Genomic DNA, 13,517 nt, shown 5'->3' with positions numbered 1-13,517 from the left:
AATATGATGCATTTTCTCATCACTAATTGGTTCATGCTTCACTACTGTTTCCAGATTCTCAGTGGTGTCTCTATTTGATGAGTGTTGAAAAAAAATTTCTACATTGGATGTGACATTAAAAACTAAAGTTCCTCTGAAACAACTGTGCATCCTGAAACTCTCAAATAGTTTAAAAAGCTGCTCACAGTAACCCTCACAATTTACTGAACATGTATGCATGTTCAATATATCACTTTTTCTAAACAAAGTATTTCGAAGTTTGAAGTATTTACATTTTTTTTCTCTAAGGTGCTATCTGAGTGATAGGAATTTTATTTCCTGACTCAAGCTATTTCATAGGTTGAACAAATGCATATCTTCTAACACAATGCCATAATGTAGACATACTATCGACATAAAAAAGAATAATGAATCAACATGTTCTGTCTTCATTTAACAAGCATCCCCGTGTCTGAAATCCTTTAAAATTGTTTGGTGTTTTCACCCATTTTCATTTGGACTCACAAGCACTGTGGAGACAGCCAGAGGCTTCAGTCAAACATTTTTTCTCCACAATTTTCCCCCAATGATATAGTTTTTTTTTCCTCCTTTTGATAAAACAGCCTTCAGACATAGGCCCACAGAGTAAGGTAAATGAGAGGAAAGGGAAGTTCTAGACAATCTTATACAAGTAGCTCAAAATGTTTACAGATTCTGCCTTTGCTCTAAACCTAACCTAGGTCAGTAATCACAGTAAACCAATCATTTCGTATATATTTTCAAGAAAGCAGTGAAATAAGATTACTGGTTCTTTCAGTGAGCACATATTTCACCCCAGAGTGCTTCAAGCTACCCGGTAGTGTGTGCACTCAGACTTCACAAAACTTAGTGAAGGTGAATATGGGCAAGGAGAATGATTATTCCCAGTGTGCTGGGTGAGGGAACGGTCAATAAACCAGGCACCTTCCTATACATATTCTTTACATTAACCCATTTAATCTACACAAATTTGGCGTGAATGCCACTTTTGATTTGCATTTTTCATTTAAAGACACAACCTTCTAATTAAACTGAATAGTCCAGATACACAGAAAGCAAATGGCAGAGGGGCAATATGAACCTATAATTTCAATCATATGTTCTTTTAAAATATGCTGTCTCATAAAACAATTATGACCACCCACGAGGGGCCTCATTTCCATATATATCCTTTTGCTTCTGGGACAACTGTCTTAAGAAATTTCAGAAGCCCAATGTGGCCTTCTTTGCCTTATGAAAAATACTTATCTCAGGTAAAATTTTAGACTTCCAGCTGAAAAAAATTGGAAAGTACTTGTCTATCTTGATCTTTGATGGAGGTGACTTACATGAGCCCAAGTTTGTAGGTGTAATACAAAGATAACTTCCACTGTACATTTGCAATGCCAATTACCTTGTATGTTTCCCTGATCCTAAGTGACCACTATGAAGTTTGTGAACCTCTGGCAGGCACATAGAGGCTCAGGTACCACACAACTTATCACCTGGGGTTACCAAACTCCTAGTCTGCCTCACAGTGAAACAAAGAGGTATAGCACTTAGCCAGGGTCTCCAAATCTCCCTGGCAGATCTAGTGATACATTTTAGTAGAGAAGACCCCAGCAAATAAAACTGACAGATGACTGAGGGTGTGTGTGTGGAAAATGAATGGTGGTTTCAACAGCCTTACTGGGGGCTTCACAGAGATGGTGAGATTCTTGGAGGTGATTCAATCATCTGAGAAAATAGTCAACCAATAAGAAGACTACCAAACATTTTATAGCAGTGGACATAGCAAGAATCTGGGGAGGAATAGAAGAAAGAATAGCAGTAAAATGTAATTTAAATAGCAAAATATTAAGAAAAAATGAAAACCTTTTCTCAAATGATACAATTAAAAAATTTGTATGTAAAAAAATACACATATATTGTGATTAACGTTTATGTGTTCATTTCTTAATTAGGCGCTCTGAATTAAAGAAAAAATAATGAAGGCGAGAAGTAGGTTCTAGGTCTGAGGCTTCATGAACAGTTGGCTATATTCTTCAGAATATTATGAAATATAAGGGAACTGAGTGGCCATCTCAGGCTCCTAAGCCCCAGTACAGAAAAGATTCCCTTCTTCTAAAAGGAGAAAAGAAAAAAACTCTTCATGTGAAATCTACAGGCTGGGCCTTCCAAGAATTTGTGTCTCAATAGAGCTAAACTGGGAAATAGCAGAAGACATTCTGGCTATGTGCTTATTGAATGCCAAGAGGTGCTAAAGACTTTGGATATGAGTCTAGGTGCTGAGGATGATTGGGAATTTGATTTTTCCCTTTGTACGAGCCAGCATGGCCAAAGAAGAGGCTTACATTTGAATGAATTTCGTGGAACAGTAAATGGAACACAATATTTCAGCTAATGCTTTCAGTATGTGTTTATGTGAAATCTAGTAAAGACCTAAAGCAATAAAGTTAATGCTTTATCCTTTCTAGCAAAGATTAATTCTTTTAATAATTCAAGTTGGTTTATCAGATTTGTTGAGGGAATTTCTACTAAGCAAGTAGAAGAACAGTTCAGGCCTAGTGTGTCTCATTTTGGTGAGCATGTATTATTTCCCCCCACCCCGGATTTTAATTTAGTGATTACTTTTGAAATTAAAATAAATTTATTGAGGATACTTAATCATCCCTTTCTTTTTTTTTTTTTTTACCCTCAGGATAAAGACTTTTGGTAATATCACATATCTGCTGTAAATAGGTGAACATAAAATTTATTGTCCATGCTAGATATTTTGGAGACACTTTTGAAAGTGAAAGTACATGCAATTATTAATAATTATCTATCTATCTATCTATCTATATATGGTTACACTTGGAAAATAGACATGAACTGGGATGGTTCGAGCAAACTAGTACATAAAGTTACCTTAGTTTTAAGCATCAATCCAATTAGGTATTAAAGAAAGGTGACTGTAAATAACTCTATGGCTTCACTGCAAAACTAGCTTTCAATCACAGGCTTGTTCTCATTTACAGGTTTATGAAGAAACATGATTCAACAAATGCATTTTAACATGAAAGGCTTAAATATGCCAGGCTAAAACCGCCATAAGAGAAAAGATAAAATGAAATTTTTTTTTTTTTTTTTTTTTTTTTTTTGTGGTACGCGGGCCTCTCACTGTTGTGGCCTCTCGCGTTGCGGAGCACAGGTTCTGGACGCGCAGGCTCAGCGGCCATGGCTCATGGGCCTAGCCGCTCCATGACATGTGGGATCTTCCCGGACAGGGGCACGAACCCGTGTCCCCTGCATTGGCAGGCGGACTCTCAACCACTGAGCCACAAGGGAAGCCCCAGAAATTTTTTATTCCTGTAATTATAGGTATTAATCCAGGAAAGTGTGTAGCATGTGTATTTTAATGCATTTGTTAATTCCTCCAAGATAGTTTCTGAGACATTAGAAAGAATCAATTAAAAACAGGCTTTCTTAGACAAAGATTATAAAGGGATGTGATAATATTGCTACTCTTGGTGGAAAAGAAAATATTTGAAAGTGGGAAACTTAGTCCGGATCATTAGGGAGAGTTAGTATTGAACAATCAATTGAAATGTGAAAATACTGTTATGTGAAGCTACAGAATTCTCTGTGACTTTGGTCAAGTTACTTAAACCCTCAGTACCGCAGCTTTCTCATCTGTGAAATGGATATAATAATAGTATTTCCATTGTAAGGTTGTTGTGAGGATTAAATTTATATGTATAACATGTAAAACAGGGATGATACATAGTAAGCAGTATAACATCAAGCTATTGATTTTGTGCTCCCTAAAATAATAAAACTTTGATCATGTTTTGTAATCATTTATCATGAATTGCAATAACTTTCTGTTCCACCTTCTTTTGCTTGTTTCATGTAACATGACATAGGAACCATTGACAAACACGTCTTTATGTGTATTACTGCTGTAAAGAAAATCATTTTGTGTTGCACCTCTCATGCATTCATTCTGAAAACAGCTAAGCAGGGAATCCTTGCATAAGAAAACTATGCAACTATTAGTCTGTGTAACAATTAGTTACTCAGCATTTACTCTGTACCAGGGTTAGGGTATACAACAGGGAACATTCCATTCAAAGCCACTGTCTTATACTTTCTATAGATTGTAGTAGGAAAAGTTAGACAAATAAACACCTTTATAATAGATGTGGTGGGTAGGTGCTCTGGAAGCAAAAGAAAATAGATTAAGTGGGATAAGAAGAGGCAGAGGTGAGGGAAAAGAGCATTGTGATAAGGTGACATTCGTGCAGCAGTCACAAGGGGAAACCAACTGCTGTACATTGGGAAAGCATTCCAAGAAGGGAAACAAGTACATAGGACCTCAGCCCTGATGTTGCTTACCAGATTCCAGGAAGAGCAGGGAAGCGGGATTAGCTTGAACAAGTAACAAAGGGGGACAGAGACAGAAGACCAGGTCTGAGAGGAGACCAGATCATGAGTAACTCTTAAGGCCCTTGTAAGGACTTCAGCTTTCAACCTAAGTAAAATTAAGGAGAAGTTGGAGGGTTTTGAGCAAAGACCATGAGAAATTGGAAGGCAGCATGCTTAGATTTTTGCTTTTAACATGGTGATCAAGAGACACAGGGAAACAAATTCCTGAGCTCCCTGAAACACTGGCCTGCAACCAGTCAAGGGGAGATTCAGTCCTCCAGTTCTCCAGGTTCTCTACTGTCCTAGAGTCTTCAGAGGAGAGATGAAAGAGAAGTAAGAAAGTGAGAGAAAAGAAAAGAAGAAAGAGAGAAGAAAAAGAAGAGATCATTCCTGTGCAAGCAGGGCTCATTGAAACTTCTCAGAGAGTCACGACTGCCTTAAAGGAGCAACTGAAGCAGAGTTCGTGCTGCTTCTAAGGAGGACAGCAGCCACACTCTTACCGGGTTCTCAATTTCCTAGCTTTGCCATGTAGTTGCTTTGTGACCCTGAAGAGAGTCATGTGATTTATGTATCAGTTTCCTCATCCTTAAAATACGCCTGACATATAATATGAGAATATCAGTGTGTGTTGCTACTGTTTATGATAACAAAATGAGATTTGTGATAAGGTGGTACGGATTGCAAGATGGTGCTTATCAAAATGTCTTTACTATAAGATGTTCTTTACTGTAAAATGCACCATTAAGTTAAGGGCTACTGTAAGGCTAAATAAGAGACTACATTAAATGTTCTAATTGATTTTTAAATTTATCTAATTTTCAGAAATGTTTAAGTGTTATTGATACAAGGAGAAATGTCACTTTAAAATGATAGTAATATGATTACCAAAAAGGAGGAAAAAATTTAAAAAGCAGTATTTGACTAATACGTAAAACATGAGATCCAATAGGTAAGACTATTCCTGTCATGAAACTACCTTAAATTAGAAACCACAAATTATGGATGCATGTGCCAAAATATGACTGCTTCAGCAAGTGGTGAATTTGCATATACAATGATTTTAATCAAAGTCACCTATTTGATTGCACGATTATCTGTTTTGCATACACAAAATTTGAATTCTGTACACGTGAATCCTCATTTGTACACGCACCCAATTATTTTGTTGGTGCAACTTAGAAATCCCTATTTAATATATCAGGGTGTTAGTTATCTTCCATTTATAGCAATATGGATTCAGTTTTTACTGACTAGTAAAACAGAACTCCTGGAAGAACATGGGAATGGATCCTATTTCTACTTATGACAGAGGGGGATGCTACTACACTTGCATTTTGTGCCAAGAAAAAGTAAAAAACATGTTTTCTCACACATGCTTTTGCTTCTTTTTGCCTTCTTATTTAGAAGTTATTTCAAAATTTAAAGAAGACTTTAGTTCACAGGGAGAAGCCTTGAGTGGTGATCATATTGAGTTCACTCAGTTTTCCACATTATGTCTCAAAATGATGGGAGTAGGCTGTTGATCTAACTTCTCTTAAGCATTAGAGAGAATTTAGAGCTGGTAAAAAGTACCAAATTTATAGTCCTAAAGACAGATGCTCTCTATGGAGCTCCTAAACAACAACAACAAAACAGCTTGAAAGCAGTGAGGCAAAACACTCTATATTATACTGGTCTTGCTGCACATTCAAGCATCTCCTTGGCCCTAAGTGAGGAAGGTGCGGTACAGGAGGTTGGGAAAATTGATGACCACAATAATAAGGTTCTAAATAAGCAGAATGTCTGTTTTCTAACTAATTCATCCTGACAGGCCCACTGGGACACAAGCCTGTTCAAAATCCAAAGTTATTCACAACCTCATGTTAAGAGGTTGCTCTGCAGTATAGATGGGTCATTGGTAACAGCAGGTGTCTTTTGCCATCTGACTCTTTCAGACTCAGGTCTTCTCTGCATGCTTTTGGGATCACCCTTGAGGATTCAACTAAGATCCAATTTGGTAACCTAAGTAGACACAATATTATCACTGTTCCTCCTGTTGTTTACTCAAATGCAGATGTGTACTTGTGACAATGAGATTCTACATTAGTGCAAGAGTAGAAATCCAGTTTGTAAATATTCACAATTTTGCCAACTACGTCATGATCCTATTTGGTAATCAGACTTTCAAAAGCTCTGAATTCTCGAAATTTGAACCTTGCCATCCAGCTCAAAATTGAGTGTTGTCTAATAAATTTCCTCTTGAATAATTAAATTTACTCATTATTATCGGAATTCCAGGTCTAGTCTACCTATGGTGATTCTTCAACAATACTATGTGGTCTGTTTTTTTCCAATGTTCACTTTCAATATCTCCAGGGAGGAAACACGCTATAGTAATTAAAAGCACAGTGGGTCTTGGAGTCAGCCATATCTGGTATGAGAGACTGAACCATGTCTCGAGGTATTTGTGCACTGGTTTTTTTCCTTCCTACAGTGACTTTGGGTTTGGACATTTGTTTTGACCAATGAGAATTTAGCAAGCATGCTGCAAGGTGAGGCACTTGCAGTGTGGCTTGTTCCTTGGAACACTCCTTGGAATTGAGCTGCATGCAGTGTGAAAGTATAAGCTATTCTACTAGAGATGAAGGTCATGTGGGGAGAGTCTGGAGGATGACTCATCATGTAGAAAGAGGAGACACATGAAAAACTGAGACCTCCAGTTAAGTGCCTACTTGAATGTAGCCACATAAGTGACCCCAGCCAACTTCAGGCGGAGCAGAATAACTGCCCAGTAAACCTACAGAATCATGAGGAATACCAAATGGTTATTTTAAGCCACTGAGATTTAGGGTGGTTTGTTACACAGAAATAGATAATTGATATATCTTGGATCAAATTCAGGATCCATTACTTGTTTAGTTATACAACTTGGGCTAGTTGTTGAAGCTTTCTAATCCTCACATTTTCCAGCTCTACATTATAACAATAATTATATGACCTCATGAGATTGTGAAATGGAAAAAAATAAAGTAATAAAAATAAAGAATTTAGTGCAATGCCTTAGCCATTGTAAGCACTTAATGAACAGTAATTTTTATGATCAATTTCATCACCTCAACCATCACCACCACTATGACAATCATCACCACTAACACCGATGCCAATACCAACACTGCTGACATTGCCACAAACACCTTCCTGCTATCTAATGCTTTCATGATGCTCTTTGTGTCTACTGACATAATGAAAATCAATCTTTCCCAACTAAGACATTTTTTAAGTTTTAAGGCAAAACTTCTTTCTTTATGGTCAGTGATGATGCGAAACAATGAAAGTAACTCATTTAGATATCCCTTCACATTATTTCATTAGTTTACTAAAGAGATAAAGAGATTTAGCAAGATCACTCAGAAAGTAAATGGAATAGTCACATTTGAACCTATGTCTTCTTGCCGTGAATACTGTCTTTTAAAGAATTCTGGCTATTCTAAAAACAAGGGCCTCCCATGAAAAAGGAATTTTCATAAAGACATACATTTTGTAGTGCTTACTGCTCTATTCCTACCACCTCGTGCTTAGAATCTGCTCTAGAAACACTTGTTAAATACATTCATCAATTGACAGTTGATAAGTAGTTTAGCAGAGCATGGGTTCTGGAGCCAGAATATCTTACACCAGAAAATCCCAGTTCTACCATTTACCAGCTATGTGAACTTGGGAAATTTAACATTTTTGTTCCCCACTTTCCTTAGATGTAAAGTGGATAACAATAGTACATATTATCTAAGATTTTTTAGGGCATATGAAACTCTCAGATCAGTACCTAATAGTAAGCATCGTATAATACCTAGTATTGATCATTATTATTTTGTTGTTATGTTGAGCTCTATTGTTATGTGGAATTTTACATATAAAATATTAATTTAAAGAAGAGGAATATGTTTACATATTGAAAGAAAGCCAGGAAAGAATGCAGTGTGTGGTCTAAAACAATGGCTTCCAAGCTCTGTTCTCAATTAGAACCATCGGATGATTAATAAAATTCCGATTCCTGCCCAATTCACTCTCTTCCTCAATTCTCTATATTTATAACAATTGTACCAAAGGATAATGTTTGCACAGTCAAGTTAGGAAAGCACTAAAATCAAATTAATTTTAATAGTGCAAGTTCAAGCACGCTATGATTTGATTAGGTAAGATATTTTGGAGTACAGGGATTTTTCCATTGCCCTTCAAATCCAATCAGGTGAGGAGTTGAATATTCTACCCAGGGTTCACACCACATGCCATTTGGATGTCTCTTCTCTTCTTTTGCTTCTCCCTTCTCTCCCCTCATACTTAGAGAGAAGGTAACTACTCCTCAGTCAGTGATACTGACTCTCCTGAAATGTGAGGAAAAACTTATGGGGGTTGGTAGGCCCTTGCTACTCAAAGTGTGGTCCATGGAGCAGTAACATTGACAGTGTGTTAAAAATACAAATCTCAGGTCTTAATGTAGGGCATTGGTTCTCAACTCCAGTTCCCCATGGAATCACCAGGAAGCTGGACCATTAATCTTTGGATGCCAGGCTCCACCCAGGAAACTCTGCATTAATTGTTCTGAGGTGGGCCCAGGTGGTAACTATTTTTTCTCAAATCCTCGGGTGGTTCTGACATGTAGTTGGGGTGGAGACACACTTATTTCTAGGAAAGAGAGCAGAAAACTTCAGATTGATTTTAGAACTTCTCCTTCCATGGCCTTCTCCAGGCTCCTAGGAGAATCCAGGTTCCAGAACGTCCTTTAGATTTCCTTACACCACTGGACAAGGAATTCTTGGCTTATTATTCAGGGCTACTGACCCACCTTGCCTAGTCTGATTTCTATCCTGCCTTCTTGATAATCTCCATGGAATCTGAATAAGCTTAACTATTAGACTACCTAATATTCATAATATCAATAGAACACTGTACTACATTTTCAATGCAAAAGTCAAGTACTTTCAAGCACAGCAATGCTGGTAATGTTTACTTATTTTATGGTTAGGACTCCAACCCCCATGATCATTGTTGCTTTTTATAATTTTACTGTTGCAGTGTGATGATATTATGGCCTCTGAATGGACTGCAATGTTTTAAAAATGCATCTTGTAACTTAGGGGTAAAACAAGAATAAAGACACAGACCTACTTGAGAATGGACTTGAAGATATGGGGAGGGGGAAGGGTAAACTGTGACAAAGTGAGAGAGAGGCATGGACATATATACACTACCAAACGTAAGGTAGATAGCTAGTGGGAAGCAGCCGCATAGCACAGGGAGATCAGATCGGTGCTTTGTGACCGCCTGGAGGGCTGTGATAGGGAGGGTGGGAGGGAGGGAGACGCAAGAGGGAAGAGATATGGGAACAGATGTATATGTATAACTGATTCACTTTGTTATAAAGCAGAAACTAACATGCCATTGTAAAGCAATTATACTCTAATAAAGTCGTAAAAAAAAAAAAAAAGAGAGAATCCACCTTCCACTGCAAGGGACACTGGTTTGATCCCTGGTCGGGGAACTAAGATCCCATATGCTACAGGGCAACTAAGCCCATGCACCACAGCTACTGAGCCCGCATCCAGCAAACTACAGAGCCCAAGCACTGCAACTAGAGAGAAGCCTGCATGCCACAACAGATGAGCCCACGCACCAAAACAAAAGATCCCGTGTTCCGCAACTAAGACCAGATGCAGCCAAAAATAAATAAATAAATAAATAAATAAAAATGAAAAAAATGAAAAAATAAATAAAAATGCATCTTGTTTTGTAAAATCTTATACTTCATGCACTTGGAAATTATTTAACTCAAACAAATTGACTTGCTTTAATCCTTCACAGTTTACCATGGATTAAACAGTTAATGAGAGGGAAGCTAGATTTTGGGGTCTAGCAAGATCCAGTTCTCTTTGTGTGTGGCTGAACTAAAACCGGCCTTTTTCTCTAATCTTAAGATTGATCTTTACAAAGTGAAATAAGAGCACTAAAACTCAAATCCAAATCAAATGCTTGAAAAGTCACCTCTCAACTGAAATTCCTTGAATAGGGAGTAGAAGAAGAGAATTATTTATATAATATCTTGCCGTTTCTTGAACCAGCAGCTTTAGCATTACTTGAGAACTTATAGAAATACATATTCTTCAGCTTTAGTGTAGTCCTACTGGATTAGAATCTACATTTTAACAAGACAGCCCAGGTGGTTCCTAGGCACATGGATGTTTGAGAAACATTAGTATAGTATATATTGGACTACATATTTTTTTCCTCCAACATTTGTTCTTCCCTAAATCAAACCCCATACAGCATCCCATACATTTGCCCATTCCTCTTTTTAATCCAAGCTCTTTATAAACTTTTCTTGCATCTCCAAATGTCTTGTTACCCCTCCCCCAATCACCTGCCTCTCTGGCCATGTCTTATTTTACCAAAAATCTAGTCTATGGGCAGCGGCAGGATGATATACAAAGGCACACTTTCATTAATTTTTTTCTTTACTACAGTTGAATAAGAGAGGAAAGAGTGAAACTTTTTCTCCGTCTACTCTAAACCAATATACTCTCAAAGAAGTAAAATGAGTAATGTCCTGATGCAAAGTCTTCTCCTTGTAAGTCTGAAAATGCAGAGAGTCCATGAAAATACCAGTTTCCCAGTATTGTAAAAACATACAAATATGTTCAGTTTGTTCCTCCAAGATAGAGATAAAAGGGTACCAACTTCTTCAGAGATGAATTAGATTGATACAAACCACACCCACTCATCTTAGTTTTCAATGACCAATCATGATAATCCAAGGCAATTATGTAAGTTAAGATACAAATTCTTTTTCTACTTTCACTTCTTTTAAGAATAATAGCAAAAAACAAAAATAATTATCTGTGCCAGTAAGTGTTGGGTGTTTCACTATCGATATAAACACTATAAAAAATTCCTTCTAAATACTTAAACAGTAACTAACAACAAGATAAAATTTTTATAATTGATTGAGAGTGTGAATAAGTGAAGCATCTGTGAAAACAAACATCTCTATTGACGTAATGTGGTTGAAAACTAAATACTTTGTTTTAATTAAAAAAGAAAAGAAGAAACAAAACATCTTTAAAAATCTAATGTATTGCCAGAGAAAACCTCTTTCAAATTTCCTTTCTTGAGGGCACACCATTGCAGCATATATTTTATTATCATTATTATTTTTCACAACATGTAGTACCATGTTTCATTCTCCCACATGTAATATTACCCAATAGAAATCCCCCAAAGGAGCCACAGTACATTCCTAACAAAGACAACTGTCTTTCAACTTCTGCTTTCCAATATGATTTAATCAGTTATGAAACCGGAAAAATGAGAATCAGCCTGTCCATCATGGCCATGATCATTAATACCTCCATGAAATGAGGGGAGAAAAGAGAAACATCTGCTTCTTCTTACCAAACTTCCAGATAATTTAAAACTACTCAAAAATTATTTCTTTAAAAGACATTCTACTGCCTCTGATAGCATGAACATTTGTATGTTTTCTCAGGGTCAACCCTGGGCAAGCAGATGGGACAAGAGAAATGGAAAACATTTGGGAAACAGCAGCCATTCCTAGGCTCCTGGTATATGTGTACAGGAGGCTCTCTGATTTCCAATTTTGGCTCAGATCAGAAGAAAAAAGGTAAGGGTAACATCCCTGAAAAGAAGCTCAGTCTACTCTAGGGCACGCCTGACTTTCAATCCATTTAAGTGCTCACATTTTTATGAGTTTTAAAGGTGACATAAATCCCTTTGAATCTTAGAATGAAAAACATTCAATGCAGATTTGAGAAGAGAAAAACCAACTTACCACAGTAGTTCCGTTAATTGACAGGCACCATCATCTGAAACAACAAAAACATATTTTGATATTACAATCATAAAAACTACCAAACTTTTCAAATTTTCTTAAAACACATACTGTAAATTTATATACAGAAGCAAAATTAAATAAGTAATGAAAATACCTTATCTGATCTAAATCATTTAGTTTTTTTCAGATGAAAGTGTTTCATTCCCACTATATTAGGTCCAAATTAGATAACTGGTTGTTTTTCAAAATCTTTTGTGTACACACACTGGCATATGTATATTTCACAAAATTTTCTTCTGGTGGTCAAGTTTAAAAGGTAGGCAGAAATAGAGTCTCCTGTATAATACAATCTTGGTTCTGACATGAATGCGATCATGACACACTTATCCAAATACACAGCTCTGAGAATGCCATATAAATTAGTTCACTGAGCTCAAAAATTATCTCTATTGTCTATACAGAAAAAAGCTATAGTATTTATCACAGTGCTCAGCAGCTTTAGTCAGCTTCTCCTATTCTCCCTAAGATTCTCTCCCCAAATTCTCCAATACATCCTCCTTCTACTTTTCAAGTTGATCTCCCACTATTTTCCCTTGCGCCGTGTCCTCACACCCTATATTAAACACGTACTTTCTTTTCTTTAACAATATTTTAATTTGCCCCTTTTCTTCTGCCTCAATATTCTTTCTATGCATTCTTTAGGTCCACCTCAAATAGCGTCTCCTCAGTGAAGCTTGTCTTGATACCCAAAGAAGGAATGAGTCTTCTTTTTCTAGGTTTTCCCACCATATTTTGTACCTTATAACCATCTTCTGTCATTTAAAAGAATAGTTGCATTGCACCTGTTTCTGCTAATAAAGCTTTCATTTTAAAGGACTATTAATATCTATTATGAATGAAACACTTTAGTTTCATGAAAAAACAAATTAAGGAATTGAAGAAAATTTCCTCTCTTGATAAAAGACTTTTTAGGCAAGTTCTTTAATACTTTTAATACCATATGGGAATGCATTTTCTCTTTTGTGGATATTTAAAATAAGAGCAGTGTTTCTTAATTTGGTGAGAGGGAGAACTTTATTAGATTCTTTGTACCTAAACCTAGAATGTGATATTTCATCTTCAGAATTATGTGTTCTTTATTCCAACCCTCTACAGTTCTTTTCATAGGAAGAACAATGGTATAACACATAATTAAGAAAAAAATATTTATATATTTTAAAATTGTGATTCAGGGAATCTCCTAAAGTAAAATAATACTCAGTAATTGAACATGTGTTGATAGTTG

The 13,517-nt window shown here is 36.5% G+C and overlaps 1 protein-coding gene across 3 annotated transcripts in view; it reads right to left on the bottom strand.

Annotated features, from left to right (window-relative positions):
* The window catches only part of PTPRD (protein tyrosine phosphatase receptor type D), a 2,145,247-nt gene that overhangs the window by 1,000,932 nt on the left and 1,130,798 nt on the right, over positions 1 to 13,517 (bottom strand). For all 3 annotated transcript variants that reach the window (XM_082611189.1, XM_082611192.1, XM_082611191.1), the window contains one exon: positions 12,230 to 12,263. The gene's annotated coding sequence lies outside the window, so the exon portion shown is untranslated. The remainder of the gene's footprint in view (positions 1 to 12,229; positions 12,264 to 13,517) is intronic.

The sequence above is a fragment of the Mesoplodon mirus genome (genome assembly GCF_964341445.2).
Source record: "Mesoplodon mirus genome assembly, chromosome: 1".
NCBI classification, from domain to species: domain Eukaryota; kingdom Metazoa; phylum Chordata; class Mammalia; order Artiodactyla; family Ziphiidae; genus Mesoplodon; species Mesoplodon mirus.
Note: the sequence above shows the minus strand (reverse complement) of the source record. Positions and strands in the feature narration are given on the sequence as shown.